Here is a 21,216-nt window from a genome sequence, read left to right as displayed (position 1 = left end):
CAGTCAAGCACAGACAGAGTCAGACAGGATTTGGGAGGAGACAGACAGAGGGAGGATTCCAGGGGAGTGTGTCACTGCCGACTGGTCACTAATCTGGCTGACACCTGGCACTACATGCACACACACACACACACACACACACACACACACACACACACACACACACTACTCATAGTGCAATAGAATAAAGAGCAAGTCTGCATCTCTATTGTGTCTTCAGCTACAGTTTTTCTCGATGGGACTCAGTCAGCTGTTTACATACCAGCGTGACAGCTGTCCCAGGGCGTAAACTGGGCTGATAACTGGACTGCCGGGTGCACCAGCAGGCACAATAACAAAAACCAAGCTATAGCCAAGGCAGCAAGAATTATGTGAGTGCATGTTTTTACTTGATGTTGGTATCAATTCAATACCAAGTAAATACAGGGCCAGTACTGCTGATACCACTACCAATACAGTTTATGTATGGGAGAGCATTCTTAACACATCTTAATAACCACTAAATCACTGGGAGTTTTACTTTCTACAGTAATTAGTTAACACAACAAAAACCCACCTTTTAGGTTAGCATGTATTATGAAACTAACTTTTTGGAAACCTGGAATGTGAATGTGACAACTTCAGTTGTTTAAATGCTTTATAGGCTATAAATAAAATATATGAGACGGTAAAATTGCACTACTGTTTATGGAGCATGTTTGAGGTATATTTTTACATTTCCAAAAAAATCATCTATTTAACACAATTCAATGAGTGTAGAAGATAGAAACAAAGTATCAATCCTATAACATTAGTATTGATCAATACCAGCGTTGCGATCGATACTATTGCTATATTGCTATATGCTGGCATAGGTTTTTATTTATAACTACCACAATGACACATAATTGTCCAATAGTTTAGCCTACATTAAATGTATGTAAATAACATCCTCCAATCAGAGAGCATAGAGCTCAGTAAACTGCCAATACTAAAGATACATTCTGAAAGCCATTGTTACAATGTTGCCCTAGATTTGAAGAAAATATGTCACATGTGAACAGAAACTGTGAGACTCTCGGCTGTAGAGGGGAAAGTTTAAAGCCTTTAGTGGTTGTGTTGTTTGTTTGTGAAGACAGCATAAGGTTTAGATCAGGAAATAATAACTGAGTCTGATCCTGTTCTGCATTCGTTCACTCATGGCTCCTGACTGGATAATTGGAACAGCAGGTGGGAGATAATGAATGTTATCATGTGTTTCCTCTAAAATTCTCAAAAAACAAACATTAAAAAAAGAAATTCTGGCCTTCGAGCCTTACGTGCGACACCCCTGTTTAAAAAAGAAAAGAAGAAACCATTTATACTGTATATATTTTTAGTGGTCAGTAGTAGTGATCAAATAATGATAATAATGTAAGTGATCAACTGAGACACTTGGATCTGTTTTGCTCCACTTCCATGTACAGTAGGGTGTCAAATCACAAAAAAATAAGAGATAAGATGTGTGTGTGTGTGTGTGTGTGTGTGTGTGTGTGTGTGTGTGTGTGTGTGTGTGTGTGTGTGTGTGTGTGTGTGTGTGTGTGTGTGTGTGTATGTCTGTGGGTGGGTGGCTGCGTATGTGTGTGTGTACTCTAACGTTTACTGCTTCTGTTCATCGTGATGAACCCAGCCTCCTTCCCTCTAGTGGGTGGAATAGTCCCAGTTTTCAGTGGGATTGATGCGAATGCATTTCAAGCAGCGAGTCGTGCAGCGGTTTCTATGGTTACCAGTATCACGCCGACGTTTTGCGATTTTGCAGAGGATTGAGGAGGGAGGGCGGAGAATTACATGGGAACATCTGCGGTGAGCGAACGTGTGTGGCGATGAGGAGGAGGGACAGCAGGGGGAAGGCATCGTGTTGTTGCTGCACTTCCCTCCATGTTGTCCTGTTTCCTGTTTCCTGCCATGTGTGCAGTGCGGTGGAGTGGAGTGACTGTCTGCTCTTCTCATCAGTGACTTACTTTCACAAATCTCCGCACATTTTCTGTGCACATCTGGAGCACAGGGTGGAATGAAGCAAACAGTGCAATTAGACTCCAGGTTATAGACAAATAAAAAGACAAGGATGATGAATCCAGCGAGTACCTCTGACAGCTCATTACCTGCACCTTTTTGTTTACCCATGCAGTGCATGATAATAAATACCCACCTTCTTTTTTTTCTTGCTTTAACTGGGACTCACACAGGTCGATACCAATCCACCTCCTCTCATTCACTCATCATCATGATAAAAGAGTTAGGAACCGAAAGGAGAAGAAGGTGAGAGATGAAAAGGTGCTTTAGAGAGAAGCAGCCTGCAAGAGCAAAACTCAACAGGGGAATGAAACTGGTGAAATATTCATGAGCGAGAGACAGGAGAGCAGAAAGGAAAGAGACAAAGAGTCAGACCCAGTGCAGCTCTGCTTGAGCGTGCGTGTGTGAAACAGCAAGTATTAGCCCTAATAATAGGGTCTCCTAGCTAGGAGGCCTCATATCAAACCTGCTCTTTTATCTGCAGCGTCAGTTGAAGCCTGCAGTTAATTTCCATAGATAAGAGCACCCTACAGCAAGATATTTGCATACAAATGATGGGGTCCTGAAAGGTTGAGAGTATAAATAACCTTCTTTAGGTGGTTAAAGTGTGCACGTGTGTGTGTGTGTTGCCTGAACACAAGAAGAGCTCTCAGTAATTAGGAAAAATTAATTTTTGGAAGGGGCAAATATTGTGCAACCTACTTCTTTTACCACAGAATAGGAGACAGTTTTACTGGAAATTGATTACACATAATTACATGCTATCATGTGGTGCCCTCTTCTGGCTTCTTACAGTACTGCACAAAAAAGCCAGTTGTTCATTTTCTTCCATTTATCCAGTCAGGGTTTCACTCACATTCACACCTATAGCCAATTTTGAATCACCAGTTAACCTAAACCCACTAACTGTATGTTTTTGGATTGTGGGAGGAAGCTGGCGAGAACATGCAAACTCCACACAGAAAGGCCCCGGCCAGATCACATGTTGGATTTGAACCCAGGAGTAGTCATTCTTTCTAAATTCTCATTTATGCATTTATTTATTTTTAATGCATGTTGAGGGGCTTGAGAGGGTATTTATTTTCATATGTGGATACCAGTGGTGGCCATATTTCATAATTCAAATCTGCGCATTAGAAAATGTCTCTTTGTTTCCAGCAGGGGTCAACAAAAGCAAACTACTTATGAAGAAAGAAATCACAAATGATAGTGTGCAAAAGCAGAAAAGCATGAGGTACAGAAAAGTCCTCAAATGGATAAATTGGAGTGTGTTACAGCAGTTTGAACAGAGCTGCTTACAAATGCCAAAGGGGTAAAACTTGGAGAATGGAAAGATTTTATTTTTAATTAAAATTCCAGGTTCTTATTCTACATCAGTCACTTCGTTGTTGGATATTAATTACTTGCTCAGTCACTCTTTCTGATTTATGTTCTCTTAAGCGTTAGTCAGAGTTTTTGACAATTTTATCTAAACCACCTTTTATCCATGAAGCTGTTAAAAATAATATGATTATAGTATTTGATGCCACACACTGACAGACCTGATGTACTGGAGGATGAGATAAATGTGAAGATAAATGTAAATAAGTTTTTGTTCATTAAGAGCTTAAATTTACACTGTGCCAAAATACAAGTCCTAATCGTGCATTTGCTGCTTTTTTGCTGTTCGCACAAAAACAGATGCAGAGCGAACTAAAAAATCCCCAAAAAAGTGTCTTTAATAGTAAATTCATTATATTTATCTTTTTTGGTTCAGAACAAATCATAAAAGATATTCGTATTTTTCACAAATCAAACAAGTAAAAACAAATGCGAATGAACGCATGGAAAAAAAAGTTGGTCAATACATACTCCCGCGATTTTCTGTGGAAACATGCCATTGTGTGTCTTGTGTCACAGATCCAATCACATAAACTGACTGAAACCTTACAGCAACATAGAAACAAAAACCAAAGGTGACGGTTGGCCTAATCCAGCTTGTCAACTGCAGTGATTTCTCTGCTCCACCCTGGCGTGGACTAAGGATGGAGGTGTTGCTGGTTTGACTGGTCTGTAGTTCAGTTAACAAAAGGCACGCATGTAAAGGTGTTGTTTTAGCAGCAGTTTCAATCACTCTCTAACCCGCGCTCCACACACATTAAAGCCTCGCAGTACATGGTCTCATAAACGACCAGCCAAAGTTTAGATTAAAGCCTCACAGATGCTGCTGATTGACTGTAAACACTCCAGTAACCTCACAGGATTTTATCATATAAAATTAGGTTGAAGATTACAATGATATATGACTTAGTAAACACCAAGTATTACATTCTATATGCTTTATGAATTAAACTTTGTCATATATGCCTCATTTCGTTGGATTTAAAAGCAGCATGAGAAACTATCCTGGAATCCATTTGAAAAAGATGATTTAAAAATCTTTAAAATCTTGTATAGGCATTTAAAAAAAAACTTTATTTGTATGGTACGGAAAAAGTTGCAAAGGTTGCGCCAGATGCAGTACAACTGTGTGTGCTGCAGTGTGAAAAAGAAAGTGGTTGACAGTGCTCACTGAATACACCCACTCTGCTTTCCTAACATTTAAGAGCGTAAATAACGGACAGGTTCAAGTAAAACAAAAACAAAAAAAACAGGAGGAAGTATTTGTGTCTGACGTAAAAGACAGGATGTCTGAAACAAACCAAGGAAACCAAACTGAGATTTTTGGCCATAATGAACAGCACCACATTTAGACAAAAACAAACTTAACAGTTGCACAAACACCTCATATCATCTGTGAAGCACGGTGGTGGAGGGATGATGATTTGGGCTTTTTTTTAATGTAGCCACGGGACCTGGGGGCTTTACAGTCACTAATGCCTGGATAAAGGAGAATCAAGGAGTTTGAAATGCTGTAATTGGACCTTCAGAGAGCTGTGCAAAACAAATACCTGTAACATTGTAAAGAAGAGTGGGCCAAAATGCCTCCACACCAATGTGAGAGACTAATAAAGTCATGCAGGAAACCATCACTTCAATTTATTGCTACAGAAGGTGCTTCTACAACCTGTTAAATCACAGCACTGCACTAACACCCGTTACAACTTATATATAGTGATTAAAAATCTAGAAAAGTCTATAATACACTGATAAATCTGGCTGTATTCAGAAAAGGTGAGTACATAAAGCAAACAAAATAAGATGAAATTTTGTATCAAGAAATCACAAATGCAGCTAGTAGGTCATGGCCAGATTTTAAAGCAGGATCTGGGTTTTTTTTAGCAAAAGAGTGTTTAAGAATCTTTAGCCTTTCACTGAGAAGCCAAGTTTAATGTCAGCATGTTGAAGAGCAGTTATAAAAACCATTAAGAATTGGTATAGCTAGATGTTGGAAACATTTCCGTGTAAGTGTCAGACTCTGTGTCACAACAAATATTCCCAAATATCACACGAACATGAAATTTATCTAGGAGTGTCATCACTATCATTTATTCCTGTTTGTTACCTCCCCCCTTGGCTAAAAGTCTTGGCCCTTGTTCAAGTGAAACCTCCTTCTCCTGCTCTCTGTCCAGGCATGACGTTACCCTTTTTTTTCCTGGTTGACTTGTCACTTGCCGCCAACCCCCATCACCTTTTTTTGGGGAGTTCATGACTTACTTTTCACTAACACGACGAGCCTCAGTGACTCGTGCATGAACCAGAATGCAGAAAAAGACCCTTCTCGTCTCCCCCCATGAATATCAGCCACTTTGCATTTACAGAGTTAAACAGGGGATAGAGGAGAGAACAGATGGGTTTCAGTGCAACAGCTAGTTGACGGCATGAAGGCAGTGGTAAACGCCAAGCAGCAACGGTTGGCATGAAGACAACAGAAACTCAAGCAGGTACATACATGCCCCACTGAGATCCTGCTCGCTGTGTCACCACAGAGGAGTCAAATATGAGACTGTATGTGCATGCATGTGTGAATGTGTTGTTATAAATGGATTATCCCTGACTGAAACGTCTCCTAATATCACTGGCTCTCTGCTGCTCTGCTAACACCATCTCGTTCATCAATCACGGTACGAACAGATGCAGCTGAAGAGCTTTTATTTTCACTTCCTGTGTGTAACATCAGTCCCCACTGTTGTCCATATATTCTCCCAGGCTTATTATTTTAGCCATAAACATGAAAGATCTCTTTGGAGTCCTATGAGTGAACTTAAACGGTACTACTGATATATGATTTTAGCCATTTATGTATGAAGGCTTCACTGTGTCATGCTGACAGTTGTGAAAGTGAAAAACAAACAATAACAGGTTGAGAGTCCATCGATGTCAGGGTTCCCACACATAGGCCCACATGCTTGAACCAGTCCACCAAAGGGACCAGTCCAGCCCCCTGGATTGCAAAGAAGTCACTGATTATGGCTTTTAAGACAATGATCTGCTATTTCTAATGCAGTAACGCTCAAATTACAACGTATGAATGTTTACATTGGAGAACCCCTACACTGGATTGTACAGTGATCTTAACAGTTTATAAATTCAGATGCACTACAAAGTAAGACATAATACATGTGCCAAAAATTAAAGCCGAAGTGCAGAAGCAGTGTTGGAGTCTTTTTGATTTTATATGACGGTAAGTAGCACCAAGGTGCTGTTAATCAAATGCATTGGATTAATTGGTTTTCAGCAAGTGAAGTGTGTTCAGGTGCATTCAGGTGCATGTTAACACGATGCTAAGTAGGAAAAGACATCAGCATTGACCTCAGAGATGCAATTGTGACTTTCCATCAATCCAGGAAGAATTATGAGGCCATTTCCAAGCAATTTAAAGTCCATCTGTTACGCATGCCCTCAGTGTCTTTCCTCATTCATCATCTTATTATTCTCTTGTCACCCGCATTAACCTGCTGTCTCACTTCTCTGATTAGGTAATGATTGGGTGATCAAGGCTCACAGGACACATAAAAACAAACAGTTACTGGCAGTCCTGTTTCAGGCTTTTTTGCTTATAGAAAATGGAAAAAAATCTAAGAGCTACATCTCACACTCTGCTAGTCTCAGTTAGCATGTTAAATGTTAAAGTTCATGACAGCTCATTTAGAAAAAGACTGAACAACTATGGCTTGTTTGGAAGGGTTGCATGTAGAAAGTCTTTTCTCTGGCAGTGTGATTTATTCCATCTGGTCTTCTGAAACAATTCCCTTTGGACAGATAAAGGGCTCTTGTACCAACTTTCAGGCATGGTGGTGGTTATGATTCGGGCCTGTTTTGCAGCACAGTTACTGGGCAAAGATGCCCATAAAAGATGCCGAATCAGTGTTTTTCACACACTGTGTCTGCATTTTGGCTTTGTTTGTGATACATAAATAATGGCATAATGTGATATATCATGTGCTGCTGTTTGTCTCAGGTTATATTTACCTAATTTTGAGAACTGCTAGCACCCAGTTGATATTTTATCATGGCTATGAGAGAGAGTTTACTTTTGTTTTACCATGACTGCAAGTCCCCTGTGTCGTTTGTAAACCTTAATGTGCATGCAGAGAGAACAGGCTGACTGAATGTGGGAAAACTGATCCTGCATTATATGCTTACATTGTACACTTCATTACATTTTCAGTATTTGAACAGTAGTTTTTAAATTTCGGTTTACCTGCCACTAGCTAGGTTGTATGTGACCTATGAACTAAAATTAGCTTGATGCATTTTAGCAAAACATGAAGCTAAACCCATAATTACTGTTAGTGTGAGCCTGTTGTTCTTTTACTAAATGAATTTTCCAGAAAACATTTTAGATGCTGCTTCAGTTTCCTGCTTCCTCTTAAGGCACATTTCAGGTTTGGCAGCTAATCTTGTCTGAAAGGATTCCTGTCTGCTGAGTGTCTCACACAGGTCGGTTAGTGTGGGGGTGAGCATAAATGTGTACCTAAATGCGAGCGACAGATCTCAGAGCACGTACATAATGTGCAAGAACATATAGCCAGTGCTTTGATGGAAAGTAACCCAGGAAATGTACTGCAATATGCTTAGTCATGCACACTTCTGAGATTTTTCTTTCATAATTGATTAAAGTAATCTGCTTCCTACAGTATGGCTCCTCTTTTGCTTCACCGAAGCTAATAATTATTTTGCAGATTAAAACCTTTTCCACTCTGGAGACCACAAATACCGTGTTAAATCTGTTGTAAAAACATAACCAGCACCTTCTTCTACTCTGAAGCGGCCCTCACAAAGTTGTCCTCACATTTTTGCAGCAGTTACCAAAATCAGATTTTTAAGTGGAAATGACTAACATTGGCCAAAGTTTTTTGTAAGTAAAAGTTATTTCATCAATAAATTATTCTTCTGCTAATTAATAGCTAAAAGCTAAAATAACACTGCTTTTGCTGCCTGTAACAATAATATGCTGCTTTTGCATTGCTAATGGAAAAATAGAATAGTGTTTTGGACATTGCAGTTGCATTCATTTGTAACATACACTAACTAGCCACTTTATTAAGGACATTTTTAATCACTTGTTAATGCAAATATCAGCCAATCACATGGCAGCAGATCAGTGGAGCTCAAGGCATAAGACAGGCTCAAGATCACCAGTCAAAGGTGATTTGTGAGTTTGAATGTGCCATGGTTGTTGATCTATTTCAGAAACTGCTGATCTACTGGGATTTTCCTGCACAACATCTCAGGTTTACAGAAAACAACCCAGAAAAGAAAAAAAAATCCAGAAGACAATCCCTTGTTGTTGTCAAAGGCTAGAGTTAGGACAGTTGCCAGACTGCATAGAAGTGTTTGATAGCAACAGTAGCTCAAAATATCACTCATTACAACCAAGGTATGCAGAAGAGCACAAGAGCTGAACAGGTTGAACATTGAAGCAGATAGTCTGCAGCAGCAGAAAACCACACCATGTGCCACTCCTCTCAGCTAAGAGCAGGAAACTGAGGATGCAACGCTCACAGGCTCACCAAAACAAAAAGGAGAGAACTATACGGCATTCAGATGGAGGGTCTGAATGTAGCATAAACAACATCAAAGCTTCGATCTACCCTGCCTTATATCAGCGGCTCAGGCTGCTGCTGGTGTAGGAGATATTTTCTTGGCACACTTTGTGCCCCTTAATATCAATTTAGCAGCATTTAAATGGCACAACCCACGTAGGCATTGTTGATGATCACGTACAGCCTTTTTTGACCAGATGTACCCATCTGATGATTGCTTCCAACGAGATAATGAACAGTCTCAATCCAATAGAGCTCCTTTGGGATGTGGTGGATCTGGAGATTTGCATAGCTGACAAATCTGCAGCTGCTGTGTGGTTCTATCATGTTAATCTGGATCAAAAAGCAGTTCTGAAGATAAAAGGAAGGACGAAAGACAAAGAAGTGCAAATTAGAAGCACTTTACAACATTTTGACATCTTAAATTACTTGTTATTTGTGGCAGTCTATAAAGATATACTACACTGATATAATGAAGGGAGATGAGATTAGATGGGAATACTGGCATTTTTCAGTGAGCCAGGTCTTTTGGCTCAGCTCAGTATTAAGACGTCCTGCATTTAGTGCCATATCTGTTTTTTACAAGTCAGTCAACTTTAGCGATACTCAAACTATTCAGTGTAGTTGCACCTAACTGTTTGTGTGTTATTCATAATAACTGCATTTTTGCATTATGTTTGATATGCGTGTGTTCTGTACACATTCGGCCCCTTTTACCCAGTTGTTGAGCCTTCACTTGAGATCATGTGAGTGGTTTCATAGCAGGGACATTAACTCAGTATTCAGTCAGTTCATGGTGTGCACTTGGAGGGCCAGTTGCTGAAAAGGTACACAAAATAAATGATAGCTATAAGAGAAAGTGGAAAAGAAGCAGACTGGCTTATTACTGACACATTTGCTACCTTTATTAGCCTGACAATTACAGAATGATTGAAATTAGCGCCGTCTTGACCAGTTACAATACAAAAAGAATCTGCATTTTGTTCATATTTATATGTGCTCTGATTTTTTTTTTTTTTTAAAGGAAAGTCACTGGCCGTGATTGCTGCTTGTGCAGGTGAAGTAAAATCAATCACAGCAGAAACAAAACTGGACTGGGCAGAATGGGAGGTTGAACTAGGTGACAAGTGGCAGAGCTTGTTTGGCAGTCTCTCACGCTTTCTTCAACAATAACCGCCTTCACTGAAGTCAACAGGCCAGTCCCATCTATGCACGTCTTCCCCATAGAGCAAAATAATCCTCGCATTGTTGTTTGTGCGTTTCTGTAGGCACCTGTAAGTCACAAGACTGCGATGAGTAAGGTTAAAGTGTTATCAAGACGAACAAAAAAGACTTTGTTTGGTTGGACTGAACCTCATGCTTTAAATTTGACATAATAAGACAGATTCACATCCAGCTGGACAAACTGAGACAAAAAAAAATTTGCACCTAACCTTCAAGATAAGATCAAGACATTTTCACTGAGAGCTTATCTGATCAGGATTTTAGATCAGCAGAAAATGATAATCGAACTCACCTCTTAACTAAAAATGTTCTCAAAAAGTGCAAAGCCTGACAACAGAGAAAAAAGCAGTTTTGGACAGATAATATCTGAAAACACTAAACTGAAAAGGGGATTTCTTTATCTTTTCAGTGGGTGAATTTTAAGATTTCATCTTATCTCAAGAGTAACGCCTGCTCTGCTCATGGAATACGTGTCTGTATATGTTTTAAGTGGAGTTGGGAACATTTCCTGTACATGTTGTTAAAGCAGCACGCTGCCGAGGTTCGGATCACACAGGAATGCTGCGACTTCTGTTTACCAGCATTCCTCAAACAGCCAACGTTAACTGTACTCGGCTGTTTATAAAGGCCTTACACTACAGTCAATACAAAACTGTTGCAAGTTGTCACTTTTTATGGGATAAACAAGCATCAAAAGGAAATGGAAGCAGAGGCTGCAGAGAGCAGATACTGTTGATGCTACTGATTTTGCAGCTGTTCACAGATTATCACCTCACCTTGACACCTGTCATTGTTCCTCATATTTTATAGATAAAGCCTGTTAATTGAGCTGACGCACGTTTGACTCTTGAGCTGTGCAGCTGTCTTGCACAACAATTCTTCTTTAATATCCCAGAAAATATTTTCACTCTATCATGAAAAAACTCATTAGTCTCATAATTTCCACTGTATTGCAACACTTTAGTTTAAGCCCAAGGTTTATTTCACGGTATTGTGACAATCTGTTTATTCCTTCTAGTAGCAGCAAAAGATACGACACCATAGTTTGATATGGAGATGACACAACCGTGGTGGCGCTCTCCACCAAAAGTCTGCATATAGAGAGAAGATACAGAGGTTTCACAGAGCGGTGTACTGTTAACAATCTTATACTTCAAAAAGGCAAAATTAATTATTATTGACTTTAGGGGGAAGCTGGATGTCCATGCACCAATATATACAGTTAGGTCCATATATATTTGGACACTGAACAAGTTTTGGTTTTTTAACCTGTCCATTGAAACATATTCCAATTATAGTCATATAATGGACATGGATATAATGTGTAGACTCTCAGCTTTCATTTGAAGGTTTCCATATTGAAACTGGATGAAGGGTTTATGAGTTTCAGATACTTAATATGTGCCACCCAGTTTTTAAAGGAACCAAAAAGTAATTGGACAGTTAACTCAAAGGTTATTTCATGGGCAGGTGTCGACAATTCCTTCATTATGTCACTGTCAATTAGGCAGATAAAAGGCCTGGGGTTTATTTGAGGTGTTGTGCTTGCATTTGAAAGATTTTTCTCTTAAAAGACAACATGCAGTCAAAGGATTCTTGATTCAGGTGAAACAAGACATCCTTAAGTTGTGAAAACATAAAAAACCCAGCTGAGAAAATGCTGCAATAGAAGGAGTGGCAAAATCTACAGTTTGGTACATCCTGAGAAGGAAAAGAAAAAGCACTGGGGAACTCAGCAAAGCAAAAAGACCTGGACGTCCACAGAAGACAACAGCGGTGGATGATCACAGAATCATTTCCATGGTGAAGAGAAACACCTGAACAATAGCCAACCATGAACAACCCTCTGCAGGGGTCTACCAAATCTACCATAAAGAGAAGACTGCATGAAAGTAAATACAGAGGGCTCACCCGCAAGGTGAAAGTCACTCATAAGCTTGAAGTATAGAAAGGCTAGATTAGACTTTGCTAAAAAAAAAAATAAAAAAAATTAAAAAACAACCTCTAAAAGAGCCAGGACAGGTCCTGAAAAACAATCCAGAAGGATGGCAAATATGGAGAAGGCGTGGAACAGCTCGCGATCCAAAGCATACGACATCGTCTGTTAAACAGGGCGGAGGCAGTGTGATGGTTTGGGCATGCATGGCTGACAGTGGCACTGAGACACAAATGTTTATTGATGATGTGACTCTGGACAGAAGCAGCCAAATGAATTCTGAGGTGTTCAGAGACATACTGTCTACTCATTGATTGGGATGCGTTTCATAAGACAGATGGACAATGACCAAAAACATACAGCCAAAGCAACCAAGAAGTTAATTAAAGCAAAGAAGTGGAATATTCTCCAATGGCTGAGTCAGTCACCAAATCTTAACCCAACTGAACATGCATTTCACTCTGAACTTCAGACAGAAAGGCCCACAAACAAACAGCAACTGAAATCTGCTGCAGTAAAAGCAAAGCATTAAAAAGGAGGAAACCCAGCATCTGGTGACATCCATGAGTTCAAGACTTCAGGTTGTCATTGCCAGCAAAGGATTTGCAACCAAGCATTAGAAATGAATATTTTATTTTCAGTTAATTAATTTGTCCAGTTACTTTTGAGGTCCTGAAGTAAAAGGCTTGTGTTAAAAATGCTTTAGTTGCTCACATTTTTATGCAACCTTTTTGTTCAGCCCACTGAATTAAAGCTGAAAGTCTGAAAGTTCAACTGCATCTGAGTTGTTTCATTTAAAATTCATTCATATTCATGTGTGCTGTGTCTGCATGAATTAAATTAACTGTCATTATTTCTATTTATAGCATAACTTATTTTTTATTCTTATTTTTATATATTCATTAAGTGTGGTCAACTTAATTTCATTGTATATTTCTTTATAATGACAATAAAGAATCTTGAATCTTATATCTGGATGCTTCATAACGTTGTAAATGCAATTTTAGATGGATAAAAATCAGGATTTGGCTTCAGTTTTTATTGTTTAGTAATTATTTAAAGCAGCTATCTGTGGTGGCAGTGGGCTTGTGTTATTGCATTGCTTTTCAGCACAGGATTAAATGCAGTTATATACAGTTCGTTTTTTAAGGAAACTCAGCACTGTGAGATATGGGAGATGGTTCACCTCTGACAACCCAGGAGGTCTTTGGACTTCAGACAAACTGTACAGCTCCACATGTTTGATTTAGCAGTTTTATGCCAAAAAAAATGATTTTTGTCTCGCTGGCTGGAATCAAACCAGCAACCTTTCACTTGCCAAGTGACTACAATAACCACTACACACTGGAGGAACCTTAAACAGACAAATTTATCGAAATTCCTGAAGATGTCACTGTGCTATTTTCAGTCACTCTGAGAGAAACTGAGCTGATCTGGAAAAGAAAAAAAAAGAGATAATCTCCCCAAATCCATGCGTGCAAATCTTGTAAAGACAAACACACTCAAAGCTGCAACTGCTGATAACAGAGCTTCTATAAACGGATTACATGAAGTGTCCTTATGATTTTTTAACAAATATTTTTGTTACTTTGGATTACTCAGATTAGTCTGATAAAAATCAAAGTTAAAGGGCAATAAAGTTGGCAAAAGTGAAGGGATCTGATTGAGGTCTGTAACAGCTATACATAATGTATGTGTATATCAAAGCAATCTTTATATACAGTATATATGTTTATATGTATATAATATATAAAATAGGCATATTGATCAAACTCCTCTCATGACAAGTATAGCTCAGTTAAGTGCTCTGCATTCAGATGTTATTAAGAAAAAGGGTCTCTTCAACAGGTCAAAATGGTCATTAATATCTGCAGCTCGGGGCTAAAACATCCGCAGTGTTGTGAAGCAAAACACAGACACAAACACATCATCAAGAATCCCAGAATCCCATAACACCCGGAAAAAACACCGGCTCCTTTCCCTCTTTCTGTGTGTGTGTGTGTTTTTAGTATTAGTGCAAGTGTTTTAGTTGCCGTGAAGCAGCATGCGGGTCTGCTGTGCCCTCAGTCCTCATGGCTGTTTTTACTGTAATCAGTTGGAAACATCGTGATACCATCTAACCCCGACCTCAGCATAAAAGATTACTGCGCTGTTTCCATCAGACTCTCCAACTGTCCTTCACTTAAAGCTCCTAAATCAAGACCTCATTGAATAATGACTGATTGCAGTTTTATAGGCATGGTGACCATCCCACAATGTCAATATAACATTTGGAGGTCAAACTAATATGTCGCCAGTTTAATACATGTAAATAGATTTACGCGGCTCGCATCACTTTCCGTGCTGAAAAGCTCTGTGTACGCATACGTCCGTTAACATTTAGCCAGCAAAAATGATAATGATCTTCAGACACATTACAACACTGTTTCATTGTTCGCAAAGGGTCGCCCACCTATTTAACCAATAATAACACCCTCTACCGTAGGACCTCACTACAGTTAGAAATGCCGCCTGCTCAGACAAGTACTCACATGCTGGACAAACGGGGTAAAGATTTGCATCTGATTTCCATCCCAGTTATGTGCCTGGAGTGTGCTAGGATAGCGTTAAACACCAACCGACTACGAAGATGAGAGGCATGACAGGGGAGGAAGATGGAAAAAGTGGTTGGTGAACGGTGGGCACATTGTCAGGCAGGTGATACGAGCGTGCTGACAAGTTGAAGTCGTTGGAAACTGTTGGAGAACTGCACCAAAAAATAAACTAAAGGTGCATTTAGGCCGTCTGTCTTTTTTTTCCTACTCTTTCTATGTTTCTGTCTCTCCCAAACACTCATGACGTCATCACTTTGCCTCAGGCTGTTGAACAACTACAAGGAGACTGGCCTGGATGTGGGTTCTATGGAAGCTCTTTTCTGCAAAAAGTTATTAAAAAATAAATAAATAAAATTGACTCAAACAGTTTGTAATCAAAATAAGAAAGCCAGTCAAAATTAGGGCACTATACTTCTTCATTTTTAGGCACATGAATATAAACTCATAATTATGAGAAAATGTCATTAGATCATCAAGCCATTAAAATTCATTAATATGGGATTGTACCATATTTTATGGGACACAAAGCCATAAATATGATATCTAAGCCGTTAGAACTTCACATCCTGAGCCCCTATCCTGGTATGGCGACATTCCTTTTTGGCTTTCCTGCAATTTCTACTTCATTCTGCTTAATAAGTGTAAAATAAGCCCCCTGTGCCCATGTGAGGGCAATAAAAATATTTCTGTTCAAATTTAGTGCTCAGTTTTTGTGCTAGTCCAAATAGGAGAAATTTGAAATTCTTCCCCAGTATTTCATAAGAAGTCATAATTATGAGACGCAAAGTCATGATTGCGGTTATTTGGGTGACGAGACTCTAAGAAGCTACATGTAGGGCAAAGAGTGTGCTCGTGTTGACCAATATGAGACTAATGCAGGGAGGTAGTCTGAGTCTGGGATTGTGATAAAACTTCTATCCAGGACATTTATATTGTCTTTTTAATACAATTGTTCTGATGCTGAAGCCTTTGTACACTTTTGTATTCACTTTCAGAGCTGCATCCATAGACGGGCACATTTCTTTATGAACTACACATTTCTATATTCAGTTCAATTCAATTCAATTCAATTTTATTCATATAGCGCCAAATCACAACAAAAGTCGCCTCAAGGCGCTTCATAGGTACAGAGAAAAACCCAACAATCATATGACCCCTTATGAGCAAGCACTTTGGCGACAGTGGGAAGGAAAAACTCCCTTTTAACAGGAAGAAACCTCCAGCAGAACCAGGCTCAGGGAGGGGCGGGGCCATCTGCTGCGACCGGTTGGGGTGAGAGAAGGAAACAGGATAAAGACATGCTGTGGACGAGAGACAGAGATTAATAACAGATATGATTCAATGCAGAGAGGTCTGTTAATACATAGTGAGTGAGAAAGGTGACTGGAAAGGAAAAACGCAATGCATCATGGGAATCCCCGGCAGCCTACATCTATTGCAGCATAACTAAGGGAGGATTCAGGATCACCTGGTCCAGCCCTAACTATATGCTTTACCAAAGAGGAAAGTTTAAAGCCTAATCTTGAAAGTAGAGATAGTGTCTGTCTCCTGAATCCAAACTGGAAGCTGGTTCCACAGAAAGAGGGGCCTGAAAACTGAAGGCTCTGCCTCCCATTCTACTTTTAAATACTCTAGGAACAACAAGTAGGCCTGCAGAGCAAGAGCGAAGTGCTCTAATAGGGTGATATGGTACTACAAGGTCATTAAGATAAGATGGGGCCTGATTATTTAAGACCTTGTATGTGAGGAGCAGGATTTAAGGAGGAGCAGGAATTCTGGATTTAACAGGAAGCCAATGAAGGGAAGCCAAAACAGGAGAAAAATGCTCTATATGAGAGTCAATGTGAGCTGACCAGGGTTAAAATCTGGGACATTTTCTCTAAACGTGAGACAAGGAGACACCTGGTCACCCGAATCATACGCTTAAAAAATGTTTTCAGTATTATAACATATTACAGCGCTGTGCAAAGATCTTGAGTCAGCCCTCGTTTCTGTACACTAGTAAACCCCCACAATACATGTACGTACAAACAGGCCTGAATGTGCTACCATGATCATAGTATGATGCTATGATACATTATATTGTGACACAGCGTTTCATACTATTACATTTCATTCGCTGCTCAGTTGAGCTGTGAAGTGCACAAATATATACAATCGGGGGCTCTTTATAAAATATTTGTATGTGCTGTGCAGATGTTGGCGCTCACGGTGCCCTAGGCAGTGTTTATGCAAAATCTCATCAAGAGTGTTCCACTTGCCTAGGAAGCGATAGGGAACATACAAACAGAGATAGATGCACTACAATCATTACAGTTTGATGTTGTTAGGAAAACTGGAAATAGACATAGTGATTCAGTTAAACATGTGCTAACATACATGGAAATACAGTACACACAAAATAAAAACAGAGTTTGTTCAATTCTAAGAGAGTTTGACTGTCTGTATTTGGTGCGACCACTTGAACTCTCATAGGCAAGTTTTCTTCTCATGTCTTTAAGCAGTCTTCAGGAATAGTTTTCCAGGCTTCCTGAAGGATGTTCAAAAGCTCTTGTCCAGCTGTTGGCTGCTTTTTAAACTGTTCCTTGTCATTTATTTTCTTACGTTTACGACAAGAGTAGGAGTAACGAATCCTGTCCTCTCGGCTCCAAAAAAGCAGAAATTATTCCTGAAAAACATCTGACGTCTTCAGTTTTTTACTTCAATGCATCAATAACGCTGATTCCTGGATCATTGTCATGCTGCAAAATGAAGCCATTACCAATCGAATTGAAATATGGCTATACCTTTCTGTGTTTAGAATTCCATCGGTTTTTACAAGATCCACAACACCACTGGCTGAAATGAGTCCCAAACCAATAAAGAGCTTCCACAGTGTTTTACAGATGGCTGTAGACAATCCTCTACAGCCTCTCTGCTGACCTCTATTCATACTGATGACAATTTGAACCAATAGTGTCAAACTCACTCCATAAGGTGCTTATTTTCAGTCCAGTTCTTGTGTAATTTGACATACCTCAGCCTCTCCCTGTTTCCCTTTCTTAAGAATGACTTCTTGGCAGCCACCCTTTCACTGAGAACATTACTGTTGAGGCCTTCAGGTCCTGCATCAGGTCTTTGTTTTTTTGTTTGTTTTTTAATATTTCTTAAGGACTTTCAGATACTGTTCATCTGCTGTAGATCATTTTTAGGCCTACCTTCCCTGCTTGTCCAGTTTCTTCAATTTTTTTAAGGATACACAAGTTTGCAGCTGTTTAGGAATCACCTTGTTGATGGAAAAATACAATTTTATGCCAGTTTAACTGGAAATTCTACTAAAGAAAATGAAACAAATTGTGAGACAGGCTGCTAGTAACAAAGCGTCTGAAGATATAATTCAAAATTGCTTCTTTGCTAAATTCTCTGTTATGTGTCGACACAACACTGGTTCATCCCTTAGGTTAGGTGTCTTTTTATGCTTGAATGACCTATAGGTCAGTGTAAAGTGACTCAACAAACAAAAAAAACCACTTTTCTGAAAATGGTCAGGTATGTCCAAGGAAAACCTTTAAAAGACCTTCACAAAGCCTGGAGAACTGTTGCTCAAGCCCACTACATAAAAATTACAAGAAAGTTTAGGGGTGGCTGACACAGGATTATGTTACTCCTGCTCTTGTTGTAAACATAAGAAAATAAATGCACCATTCATGAAAGTTTTTTGTCATGTATTACCTACTCGGCTCACATCATCAGATGTTGTCATGTAGTAAAAGAATCGAACTACGTAGTGACCAAGCCCACACCTTCCTGTCTGGACCACATTGAAAACAGAGACCTATTGATAATTTAAATAACTGCAGAAATGTCACCAAACAGATCTCTTAAAGTCCTCCCAGGAATGTTAAATTTGATTTAAATCTCATTATTTGAAGGTGATTAACTTTAAGTTGTATGAGATGCTTTTTGGTGGCATGGACATAGATCTCTTTTTCAAACAAAGAGGGACTTTCAAAAGTCTGGATAGAAAGAAAAACAAACCAAACAGCTCTGAATCAAAGCATTAAGCTATAGAAAGTCCCCTTTGACTGTCCTTCAGGCGCTCTGAGGGACAAAAAGATGCATCAAAGGAGAATTGTAAAGTGGGAGAGGCTTATTTGGACATCCTGAAATTAAAACTAAAATAAGTTTTAAAGACATTCGGTTCACTTTAAAATTTTCAGCAATTCTTAACAACACATTTTTAAGCTTGTTCTTTTACACTGTTGTTCAGATGAAATGTGTCTTCTACATCCCAAAAGTGATTCAGCAGGTCTTTTCTCATGTCTGAACCTGTGCTTTGATCCACATTCTGCTGTCTTTGGTGTGTTTTCCCTATATGTGCTCTGTCGAGTCAGCATCAAGCAGCAGCTACCATCAACAGCGCAGCCACGTGTTCCCAGCCTCCCCTCTCAGACACACAAAGCACCACACACACACACATCCTCACATCCCTCCCTTATTCTACTATCCCATGTCCTCAATGCAAACACAAATAAGCACCAGTAGAAGCAGGTGTCCTTCCACTGGGATAAATAAACAGTACACCAGGATCCAGGAGCAGGAGGTTGTGTCTACATGGGAGTGTGTCAGGGATGTGGGGGGATCGGTAGGCAGTTAGGCTAGGTGGGTGGGGTGGGGTCGTTGGAGAGTTTCTATGTAAGTGTTTGTGTGAGGGGGAAACTTTGAATATATCTGATAGCATCTCTTAAGACCCTTCTATCGCTAACAAAGCTGTTTGTTTTCACTCAGACTTCCTTTTCATCTTGCATGTTTTAGAGTCATAGCTCACAGCTAATTGCAGAGCAAATGGCAATCAAACAATCCTAAATGTGCCGTATAGACACATGACCACTAATTTATTCAAACTTTTATGCGTGACTGCCAGTGCTAGTGTGCTTCTATTCCAAGCTCTTGGTTCAGTGGTGTCATCACTTTATTTGCACTCTTGATGTGGCTTTCGGGACTAATTTGCCTGTTTCTTACCTGCAGCTGTGCAGACTGATGCTTATCTGTCCTCTGGAAGAAGGTAAACAAGCTTCTGTAACATCATCTAGTAGTAGAGACACAGGTGGGACGAAAGGTGTACTTACCGTTAAACAGAATGGAAAAAGTGCCCCCAGCTATGTGAGGGAATATGTTTAGGTGAGTGAGGGGTCCCATGATTGGAACTTTTTAAATTCAGTTTCTTGTTGCCTTCAAGATACCCAGAAACTGACACAAAAAAGCCCAAAGCATAATTCTTCACTTGCTTTACAGTTTTATCATCTTGTTTTATTGCATTAAGACAGGTTACTGTAAGCGTTTGTATTCATCAAAGATGTTTCATGTAGTAAATACTGATACACATGGTTTTATATCAGGCACACTGATAGACCACTTGTGATATTTGTCATGTCACTTATTCATAAATTTGAACGCACAGGTATATACCGACCACTGATGTCAGTAGATGGCATCTTATTTGTTGATATCATTCAATAGCAGGTCCGATATTGGCAATACCCATGTTTCACTACTATATCTGTGCATCCCAAAGAAATTAGTGTAAACTATCTTCTTACGATGTTATCACAGCAGCTTCTGTGTGACTTGGCATCATTGCTGCAAAATTCTAATAATCTGGTACTCAAACATATTTCTTGGAGCCAGCTGGCTAAAAAGTTGGTCCAAATTTTCATACAGGCCATAACACACAATTCGGGTAATTTCCAAACCATTAAGGGACTCCTTTAGCCTTATGGATGGAGGTCATACTGGAAGAGGTGAATCCTATCAGGATAGAAATAGTTCAACATGAATGAAATCCCTTAGATGAAGAAGAGGTGGCAGGTGTGGGCAATTAAATTTCCCAAGGGGCTGGATGGGACTGTTGTGTACGGTCGCACCTATAATCTGAACTCAGTTCTGCTTAACATCAATTTTAAGTCTTTATAAACTGCCACTAATAAAAGAAGTGTTTACAGTTAGTGAATGAATGGCTCACCCCTGCTCTAAGGGCACAAGTTAGGTTAGATGAGGTTAGATTATTTTATTTGTACCCATAGATAGATTTGAGCTGCATTACTTAGTCATACTCATATGCACATTTTCAATGCAAGCACAGACAACAGCCAACAGCATGTTGGCCAACAGCTTAACACAAAACACTGAGGAAATAAATAAATAACAATGACAAAGAATTCCCACAGCATCATGTAGGATAGCAAAGGATTTCCAGGAAGACCCAAGTTATCAAAAAACTCTCACAGAGCCACCATACAGAGACAGAGGGTTCTCCTTTAATTTGTCGCCTTTGAATTGAGTTCATGCTCATAAAAACAGGTCTCCACTAATCCACAGCATGCTGATCATTTATCAGTGAATTACGTTATTAGTTTACTAAACGTCTTATTACCGTGTTATACAGGAGTTATCGGTGTAGACTTTAAAAGAGCGCGCTTGTTCA

The 21,216-nt window shown here is 39.4% G+C and overlaps 1 long non-coding RNA gene across 1 annotated transcript; it reads right to left on the bottom strand.

Annotated features, from left to right (window-relative positions):
- Positions 1-15,808: 15,808 nt before the first annotated feature.
- Positions 15,809-18,061, bottom strand: LOC146647012 (uncharacterized). The gene is made up of 2 exons (XR_014908841.1): positions 17,540-18,061; positions 15,809-16,054 (listed from the first exon to the last, which is right to left on the bottom strand). It is a non-coding gene; the product is annotated as an uncharacterized LOC146647012 (long non-coding RNA).
- Between the last annotated feature and the right edge of the window lie 3,155 nt (positions 18,062-21,216).

This window comes from Rhamphochromis longiceps, linkage group LG19 (assembly GCF_057381845.1).
Source record: "Rhamphochromis longiceps isolate RC_006_pf linkage group LG19, R_longiceps_female_GT1.1, whole genome shotgun sequence".
Taxonomy (NCBI): Eukaryota; Metazoa; Chordata; class Actinopteri; order Cichliformes; family Cichlidae; genus Rhamphochromis; species Rhamphochromis longiceps.
This window is presented reverse-complemented; position numbering and strand designations above follow the sequence as displayed.